The following is a 10,913-nucleotide window of genomic DNA, read 5'->3' as shown; positions in this document are numbered from 1 at the left end:
CTCGCAAAGTGTAAGAACAGTATAAAAAGTGTAATTAAACCTACAGTGTAAAAGAACTAAGAAGTTTAAAGTGAATGTTCCAACCAAGGTAACAGACAATAACCAAACAGACGTTAGTGGCAGCATATTGCCGAACATTCTTAACGTTAGTCAATTGCTGCCAGGGGGCATTGTAACGTCTAGTAAGAAACAAAAACAACATATTATGTAGTAACGAGAAAATTATATGTATCATATTGTGTTATTATATAAAATTATGTATTTTTTTATTATTTATTTTTGAGAATATCTGCGTAGGCGAGTAATGAAACCGCCACAGACGATAAATGTCGAACAAAGATTAAAATAAGTAACTAGTATATAATACGTGACGAATATCAATTTCTTTGTCTTCTTCTTCATCTGGGAGTCGAGCGAGTAAGATATCCTGTGTCGTAGTAGCGAACGCTAGGGTAGCATTCTTTTGTCGAGACTAAGAGATGTACGCCATTACGTGTGAATTCATAAAGGTGTGTAACAATTGAAATATTTAAATGTTTTAATAGAGTTATGTAAATGAAAACTTGCATTATTAATTGTTAAAGCTTGCTTGCCTGTTATCCCATCCAGTTGAGACATTTTTCAGTTATATAAATATTATCTGTGGTGCTGGGCTGCGTGGCGAACGAAAGAGCCGCTGCCGCGGCGTATTCAAACGACTTCCAATATAGTCTATCATACCGCAAGGAAGCGGTAAAGTAACAGTAAAATAATATTATTTCTTTTAGCTTCCAGACTTGCAGTGCAGATTAGAACAACACAGTAAATGAATTAACATTTCTTTAACACAATAACAAAACAATCTGGAAGTAACACCACCCTAGTGGAACTAAAATTAGGAGCAATGACAAGAGCAGAAACATTTCAAAGTATTCGACCTCTCAGCCAAAAGCTACAATAATCCCAACAGGAAAATAGCTTGCAAATAGGAACACTTAAGACAAACAAGGAATCAGAGAAGCAACCCTCGGAATTAATTGGACTTTCATACAATTGCACCTAACGTAAATATTAGATCTATTATCTCTCCCTTTACTATCTACTCACTATTCGCAACTCTACCACCAGCCAAACAAAATACTACCAGTTGTAACATCATAGATTGAGGGTCGACCTGCGACAGCAATCTCCCAACTTGCGTACGGGCCGCTAGACGCCGCCTGAGCGCTAAGAGTGCATTGTGATCGCATGGCGCGCGTTTTGCGTACGGGCCGCGAGGTGCCGCCACGAGGGCAACCGTATATACACTCCTAGAAATGGAAAAAAGAACACATTGACATCGGTGTGTCAGACCCACCATACTTGCTCCGGACACTGCGAGAGGGCTGTACAAGCAATGATCACACGCACGGCACAGCGGACACACCAGGAACCGCGGTGTTGGCCGTCGAATGGCGCTAGCTGCGCAGCATTTGTGCACCGCCGCCGTCAGTGTCAGCCAGTTTGCCGTGGCATACGGAGTTCCATCGCAGTCTTTAACACTGGTAGCATGCCGCGACAGCGTGGACGTGAACCGTATGTGCAGTTGACGGACTTTGAGCGAGGGCGTATAGTGGGCATGCGGGAGGCCGGGCGGACGTACCGCCGAATTGCTCAACACGTGGGGCGTGAGGTCTCCACAGTACATCGATGTTGTCGCCAGTGGTCGGCGGAAGGTGCACGTGCCCGTCGACCTGGGACCGGACCGCAGCGACGCACGGATGCACGCCAAGACCGTAGGATCCTACGCAGTGCCGTAGGGGACCGCACCGCCACTTCCCAGCAAATTAGGGACACTGTTGCTCCTGGGGTATCGGCGAGGACCATTCGCAACCGTCTCCATGAAGCTGGGCTACGGTCCCGCACACCGTTAGGCCGTCTTCCGCTCACGCCCCAACATCGTGCAGCCCGCCTCCAGTGGTGTCGCGACAGGCGTGAATGGAGGGACGAATGGAGACGTGTCGTCTTCAGCGATGAGAGTCGCTTCTGCCTTGGTGCCAGTGATGGTCGTATGCGTGTTTGGCGCCGTGCAGGTGAGCGCCACAATCAGGACTGCATACGACCGGGGCACACAGGGCCAACGCCCGGCATCATGGTGTGGGGAGCGATCTCCTACACTGGCCGTACACCACTGGTGATCGTCGAGGGGACACTGAATAGGGCACGGTACATCCAAACCGTCATCGAACCCATCGTTCTACCATTCCTAGACCGGCAAGGGAACTTGCTGTTCCAACAGGACAATGCACGTCCGCATGTATCCCGTGCCACCCAACGTGCTCTAGAAGGTGTAAGTCAACTACCCTGGCCAGCAAGATCTCCGGATCTGTCCCCCATTGAGCATGTTTGGGACTGGATGAAGCGTCGTCTCACGCGGTCTGCACGTCCAGCACGAACGCTGGTCCAACTGAGGCGCCAGGTGGAAATGGCATGGCAAGCCGTTCCACAGGACTACATCCAGCATCTCTACGATCGTCTCCATGGGAGAATAGCAGCCTGCATTGCTGCGAAAGGTGGATATACACTGTACTAGTGCCGACATTGTGCATGCTCTGTTGCCTGTGTCTATGTGCCTGTGGTTCTGTCAGTGTGATCATGTGATGTATCTGACCCCAGGAATGTGTCAATAAAGTTTCTCCTTCCTGGGACAATGAATTTACGGTGTTCTTATTTCAATTTCCAGGAGTGTAAGTGCCGACGGAGTTCGGCCAGCTCTCATTTTGTTGGCATCTCATTTTTGCCTATTCTCTTATTTGCTTAGTTGCTTCGCTCTTATTCGTTTATGGCTCATGTTATTGTGCTCTCTTTCAGCCATTCCGATTGTTTTGATTTAGTCCCAATTGAGACGTGCTGATTTTGGCATTTCACTTTTGCATATTTCTCATTTTGCTAATAATATGCTCCTTAGCTTTTTACAGTTAAATTGATTAACATAGTCTCCATATTTTGATGTTCCTTAAATACTGTAATTATCGGAAGCATTCCTTCCCTTAAACTTGTGTAAAGTATTCTCGATGTAGGATTTGTTCTGTGACACAGGTGTAAGGTTTTGAATATAAATTAAATACGGAACTGTGCTTTAAAAGGAATTTATTTTTTCAGTATGTACTACATCAGACGACAATTCTGTGATATGAGGGAGAAATTTGAGGGGCGAACCCATGGAAATAGTCTTAAGTGATCCCCTTTAAAAATAAAAATTTGTGTGACACTGAAAGACGTGACACTGTAGGCACAGAAAATTTATATATATAAAATTATACGTCACACAGTGCATAATTAGCAATCACAGTTGCCTGTACAATAGGTTTCATACTGTTCTGGTTATGCTCACAGCATCATAATAACAGTCGAGATTAACATAGCTCTGAGTTCGAGAAAATAAACACACATCCAGCATGCAAGCCCAGTTGCACCCCAGTCGTATCCTTCACTATGCGCTACACACAGATTCAATCAACTCAACCAACCAATATTTCACTGCCAGTAACTAATTCATCCTGTTGATGTTTCTCTTACAATACGGAAGCACCTCTCTGCTCATGCTCTACAATCACTGTCCTCTAGCCCAGGAAACTCAGCAACCGCCTCCCCCCCCCCCCCCCCCTGGCCTGTTTCTGTCCGCACTCTGCGATCACGTACCGCGTCGACCCTAAATTGAGTCCCCCCAGCGGGACTAGGTTCGAAATCCGTGCAGACAGCCCATCCACTACTGGACAGGCATCTTGATACTACACGCAGCATTATCTCTTATAATGAGGTTTTCTCTTGCTCTGCCTTCACTTTCTAAATATTTTATAAGTTCACCCCCTGCCCCCCCTCCCGCCCACAGATACTTTATTTGCTACTTCTCTCATCGGTGCCAGTTGTCTTTGTCTCTAACGCCGTCACTTGGTGTATTAAAGCCTGTTATTTGTGTCCGTAAATCTTGGTTTGTGGGACGCTCTAGTATGATATGGTGTACCAATTTCGCCACAAGCACTCGCACTTGTAAGACGTTTCAATATTCTTTGTAAATATACTAGGTACGCTCCATGGCCTGTCGCGCAATGAATCATGTCGTTAGATGGATTTACATGGCTTGTAAGCATCCTTGGCTTCATGCTCGGAAACATGCCATATACTCTGCGACCTGTTGTGATGTTCCAGTATCTTTGCCATTCACTCACATACCGTAATTTTAGCTCTAGTTTGGCTGTCAGTTCCTGACCTGTAAGGAGACGTGACCACAGTAAGAAGGTTGAAATGAATGCTGATTGTCGCAGTTACGCAGAGATGAAGAGGTTTGTATAGGATAGATTAGCGCGGAGAGCTAAATAAAACCAGGCTTTGAACTGCAAACCACATCTGTGCCATTACAGTACTTAATTGCTTACAACCTTGTTAGTGCAAAGTAAAAGGCTGTAAACTTGCATTTGACGAGTTCGGCTCAAATTCTGATTCAGCCATCCGAAAGCGTTCAAAGTGAACGGCAGTATGTTTCGTTTAAAACGGACACGGCCCATCCCAGTCCTTGTCCGAACCCAGCCTCGTGTTCCGTCTATGTTGACCTCATCCTCGACGAGATATTACCCTAATTTTTCTTGCCTTTTCCTTCAAATACTGTCACCATTATCAAAAGGTTTGCTGAAACAACGGAAGATTCCACATCTGTTACTTTGTTATTATCTAGGGGCTATGAGAGAATTTCTTTAAGGTTAGAGTTACCGGCGATTTTTCTTTTCCAAACAAAACTACCTGAATTTCCACCTGTACTCTGTTGTACCTTTGTGAGAGAATCTTTGGTTAGGATATGTGTAAATCCCAGTCCACTTTCATTCCCCGTAACGACGCACAATGTAACTAATACTTTGCTATATGACTGCCGTTGTCTGTATAAACAATATGTAAGTAGCAGATGCTCTCTACTTTTAGTGGGTTATAGTTCACGTTTAATGTGTATTTTACCCTCTGTAAGTGAGAGTCTCCTCACATTGATCGGTAACTCTTTTACACGCACACACACACACACACACACACACACACACACACACACACACACACACACACAGTGTGTGTGAGAGAGAGAGATTCAAAGTAAACCGTCACGACTGACTGGGGGCAAAGAGCAGGCTGTAAATCTGTATCCGTTGCTCCCATGTTTAAAGAGTGATTTCATCATGTCCAAAACAAGATAGCTAGCAGCAGAAGCCTTTGTCGGGAAAAATGAAACAACCGGAACACATACCAAGAAACTTTTTGTGTGTCAATAATTTACCATAGTATAGCGGTGCACACGTCTCCCAGTACTTAAAATTGGCAAAGGAAAGATGTGGAAGACGTGGAAAAATGTTGTATAAGTCCATGTACTACGTGAACATTTATTTGATTTTATTAAGAATATCTTCCATCGAAGACACTTCATTACAAACTGGTTTGACATTTCAGGTACTATGGCCCAGTAGAGACTATTACTGGTCATATTACTCGCGGGACTCCTTTCGTCGTCCCTCAGATTTAGTCTCCACTGTCGCTAGGGTGGGTCTTAAGTGATGTCCCTGGTTCTTCACTACTTTGTATTTTTTTAACAATGAATACTGGATCGAAAACCTACTGCTAGTAGTAGACTGTAATTTGCAGCCCAATAAATACGTCGTTTTCGATGGCGGTCATGCCTTAATGAGTAGAAATAGATGGGACTGTTTCAGAATGAAGGTTGACCTCATGCTTCTCACGTGATGTCCTGGCAGACAAGCTGCGCACAGTTTTACTCTTCAGGGCTCTGCCTCAGACTGGAACTTTAATAACAGGAGCCTAGTATGGTAACCACCCCGTTATGCCCCTTTCTTTCTTCGGCTTGTCCAGCCATATTTAAGACTGGTCACTAAGTAAATGCCTGGGTTTTCCAATTTATCCACTAGTATCATAATGGCTATCAAATTTTAATGAACTTATTTAGAAACTTAACACATTAAAAGTTTGATTACAAAATAATAATGTTAAGCAATTAGATATTACGGTTTAGTACGTAGTGGGTTTCCACAGTGTTCTACTGGGGAAATGCACTTTAGTGAAACATGTTTATTTATCGTACTTTTTTTCATGTACTTTCCATTCAACGCATTGTTGGAAAGCAGAGCTTTAGGATCTCCATGTAAGAAGAAGACGCCAGACCTCAGAAAAGTGTTACAAGTTGAAGGTATCACTATTATGTGATTAGATGTAACAATCGGCATATGCTTTCTGAAATTCTGCACATCCTTCGACGAAGAGTGACATTGTGTGTCCTTGGAGTAACTTAGGCTAACCTTGAGCATCAACAGGCCAAGGTTGCAGCCGAGCCGCATCGAATTACAAACTGTCTGACCGCTTACGGCACTGATGACACTGCGGAAAATTGACCGCACTGACGACCTTCAAACCCTAACCACACTCGTTTTATTTTTCCTGTGTCGGTTTCGGAAGGCACATTTTCTCATCAGAGAGTCTGAAGTTTGTTAACTTTTTTGCTACAGTCTTACTGCAGTGAATTTAAAATATATACTAAATGAATCCAGTGACATACACATCATTTGACATATGTATGATCACAAAGAAAAAAGGCAACATTCCACCAATATCACAGAAAAATGATTGCCGTTGCTTACTGATAGTCTGTTTTACTAGCCGTATGCGAATGATCATTGCTTTTAGAACACAGAATTCATCATCACATTAGTGGTTGTCAATTATTCACACATGATGGGACAGTAAGACACGAGGACTTAATTCGTGAATACGAATTACGAAAATCAGGGAGCTGAAAATGAATAGCACTTTCGCAAAAAAATGTCAGCAGCAAACACAGACAATCAGGGAAAAAGAGTAATGTACTATTAGTAACAGATAGTCATAGTAGAAATCTATCCAGCTTGTTCCGTGAGAAAAACCGCGACGTAGCAGTGACTAGTGTAGTAAAACCAGGGCGGGATGTAAAAATGTTGTAGACACTAACTCTCAGACGAAGTTAATGCAGGAGAATGACTTTATCGTCCATATAAAGGGTTCAAACGATGTGTCAAAAAATGAAGCAGAAGTCTGCGTGAAAACTTTGGAGAATTTTTTACAAGCTAACAAATACAGAAACACAGTAGTTAGCACACTACCTCATAGGCACGATCTAAATTATAGTTTTTGTGTAAACAAAGAAATTCGGCTCTGACCACCATGGCTCTGAGCACCATGGGACTTAACTGCTGAGGTCATCAGTCCCCTAGAACTTAGAACTACTTAAACCTAACTAACCTAAGGACATCACACACATTCATGCCCGAGGCAGGATTCGAACCTGCGACCGTAGCGGTCGCGCGGTTCCAGACTGTAGCGCCTAGAACCGCTCGGCCACTCCGGCCGGCAAGAAATTCGGAAAACAAGCGTTAAAATAAGGAAACTATATTCACAATACGATAAGTGGGATGTACTGGATATAAACAAGCTACATCGAAATCTGCACACGAGGCATGGAATGCATTTGAACTACGAAGGGAAAAGGTTTGTTTGTGACCATGTTGGTGAAATAATTAAAGAAAGACTTCTAAGGAATATAACAATCTATCAGCTTCCTGTACATCCTTCCAACAACAACGAGGAAAACAAAATGAACAAGAAAGAAGAACTAAAATACAATACTACTGACGATCTTAGTTTAAAGGTATGTGATGCTGTAAATATAATTCCCAGTTATCAAATCGTGATTACACCCGATCTAAAAATTTATCACCGTAATGTGCAATCCCTGAGTAATAACATCGATGAAATTAACGTACTGTTAACAGATGAACTTAAAGATATCTCTGTGTTATTCATTTATGAGCACTGGCTTAACCCAGAATCAATCCAGAATACGAAAATAAACAAATTCATTTTGGTTTCTTACTACTGCAGGTAAAACAGCAAGCGTGGAGTAACAATCTACACAAAGGATAATGTAGATTTTATTATCCTACCTGACTTCACTAGAACAAATGTCGAGAAGTATTACGAAATTGCAGCTATAATAATTACTCATTTCAACCTGGTTATTGTTACACTTTACCGATTACCGTCTAGAAATTTTGAACTTTTCGTAAACAAAATAGTCATTTCTAAATAAAATAAATAAAATGGATTGTTAGTTGATAATCTGTGGTGACTTCAATATTGTTTTCCTCACAAGTAGTGGAAATGGAGAGACCCTTTTGAACCTTGCAACATCCTCTAATTTAAAAGCTGAAGTAAAAGCCGCTTTCGAGTAACAGAAACTTGCCAAACGGCTATAGATCAGTTTCTAGTCAAGAAGAGTTTACACAACACACCACAATAAATTTTGAATGCAGGTTTTAGTGACCATCTTGCTCAAATATCAAGTGTACAAGTAAGAGGCAGTATTATTAACAACATGTCTTTCAGAACTTCATGCAGAATTTATAATCAGGATAATGTAAACTACTTCTAAAACTTATTACAGAAAGAAAAATCGTCAGAAGTATACAAAATGAATGATATAATGATACATTGAACACTTTCATTGATACATTAACCCATTTCTTTGAAATTGCATTCCCACTGAAAACGTTAACCATACATGGGAAATCTAGAACAAACAGCTGGGGGATAAGGGTGTCATTCCAGAAGAAAAGACTACTTCATGATGAAATATGTAAATCAAAAAATTCCTCATCTATAGTATATGCATACTATAAAAAATACTCCAATGAAATGAAATATGTAACTCAAAAAATTCCTTATCTGTAGTCTGTGCATACTATAAAAATTACTCCAAAATATTAAGAAAATTATTAAAAGCCGCACTAATAATGCATAATGATAAGTATATTTATAATTCAGCTAATAAATCAAAGGCTATGTGGAGTGTTATAAAAAGTAATATGGAGAATACAGAAAATCTTGCAAAAATATAACACTATCACAAAAAAATAAAAAAGTAACAGTCCCTTATAAGCACCCAACATATTTAACAATTTTTTCACTGGTGTTGCTGATAATACGTTACAATTAAACTTTAAAAGCACCCAGGCAAATGAATATAAAATAAGTGCATTTAGAGGATCAGTGTACATGTTCTGTTTCACAAGATGAAGTAGCTAAAGCAATGAAAAGACTAAAAAATCGAACTCTGCAGGCAATGATGGTATACCTGAAACAATATTAAAGAACAGTGATTCCAACCTAATTGAAATAGTCACACACTTATGCGACTGCTCACTTCAGGCAGGCACTTTACTTGATGTAATGATAACATCAAAAGTTATTCCTGTATATAAGAAAGGTGAGAACGATAATGCAAATAAATACAGACCCATCACAGTTTCCTCCTGCATCTCTAAAGTAATAGAAAAAGTTATGTATGACAAAGTTATGAAATTTATAAATAAAAACAGAATCCTGTGTAATGAATAACATGGAGTCAGAAATAAGAGGTCAACGACAACTTCTATTTCCTATTGCATCATTTCCATCCTAATAAACCTGATGGACAAAAAACAGGAATCAATAGCAGTATTTATTGATTTGTCAAAAGCTTTTGACATGGTTCATCATAAAATTCTGCTATCAAGGCTTGAAAGCTGTCCAACAAAGGAATCAGTTGCTTCCTGTCTAATCGTAAGCAGACAGTGTGCATCAAGCACACAAATATTGAACTAAAAACTCTGTCTGAACACTTAACTGACTACAAACAAATTAAATGTGGTGTACCCTAAGAACCAGTAATGGGACCCCTTCTGTTCCTTCTGTACATAAACGATCTAAACGTAAATGTTGATGCACACAAAACAATCATACTTGCAGATGACACCACAATTCTACTAAGAGGAGACAGCAATGAACAGTTACAGCAGGCAGTAAACGCGGTCACGAAACAGCTTAGCAGCTGGGCATAGAATAATCAGCTTGTAATAAACAGTAAAAAAAATACTGAACTAAAATTCCACAATGTTCCTAACAAGGACATGTTTATCCCATCAATGACGCTAGTTGGTAAAAGTACTGAAACCAAATTCTTAGGACTTTGGCTGCAGAGCCACGTAGGATGAAATTAGTAAATTGAATATCTCAATGGAGAACCCAGCAGAACATGTTAGCTTCTTTGCTCATGAAAATCATGCTGTAGTGGGAAAACAGTAATGAATGCCTATCATGCCTACTTTCATTCGCGTCTCAGATATGGATCACCTTCTGGGGAAACTCTAAAACAGCTAACAGCATTTTTAAACTACAAAAAAGGCCATTATAATGTTGTTTAGGTGCAAGCCTAGAGTCTCTTGTAAACCTCTGTTTAAGAAATTTGGTATTCCTACATTACCATGTGTATACGTTAAGGAAACCTTTTTATTCTTTAAAAGAAATGTAACAGGTAGGGACCGCAGACTGTAAAAAAAATGTGGTGTACATGATCACTTTACCAGACAAAACAGAAACTTACATATAACTCAAGTCAGTATAGCTCTATGACAAAAAGGCACGTTTCACATGGGAGTTAACCTTTATAACAAATTTCCTGAAAACATGAAAGCTATTACTGAGGTCAATACCTTCGAAAAATCTCTGAAGTCATATTTACAGCGTCACTACTTTTACTCCATTGAAGTATATTTAAATTCATGAAGTGTGTCATATAAATACTTATGTATAAGCGCGTTATTGTAACCTTAAATACGTATGCCTCAAAATGTATATTTATAGCTTGACTTGTCCAATGTCTTATGCTTAAGCAGCTTTGTAGACAACAGGATCAGCAAATACAACAACAATAACAACACCAAGCGTAAAGGATTCGTACGGCTAGCGTGGCAGACAGAAATCCGTCATTGGTGACAGCTGCATGACAGTCGGACAGCTTGAAAATTCTTTATTATTCCAATGAACTTGAACAGCCA

This window comes from Schistocerca piceifrons, chromosome 8, assembly GCF_021461385.2.
Source record: "Schistocerca piceifrons isolate TAMUIC-IGC-003096 chromosome 8, iqSchPice1.1, whole genome shotgun sequence".
NCBI classification, from domain to species: Eukaryota; Metazoa; Arthropoda; class Insecta; order Orthoptera; family Acrididae; genus Schistocerca; species Schistocerca piceifrons.
The sequence above is the reverse complement of the archived record's forward strand: the minus strand, read 5'-3'. Positions refer to the sequence as shown.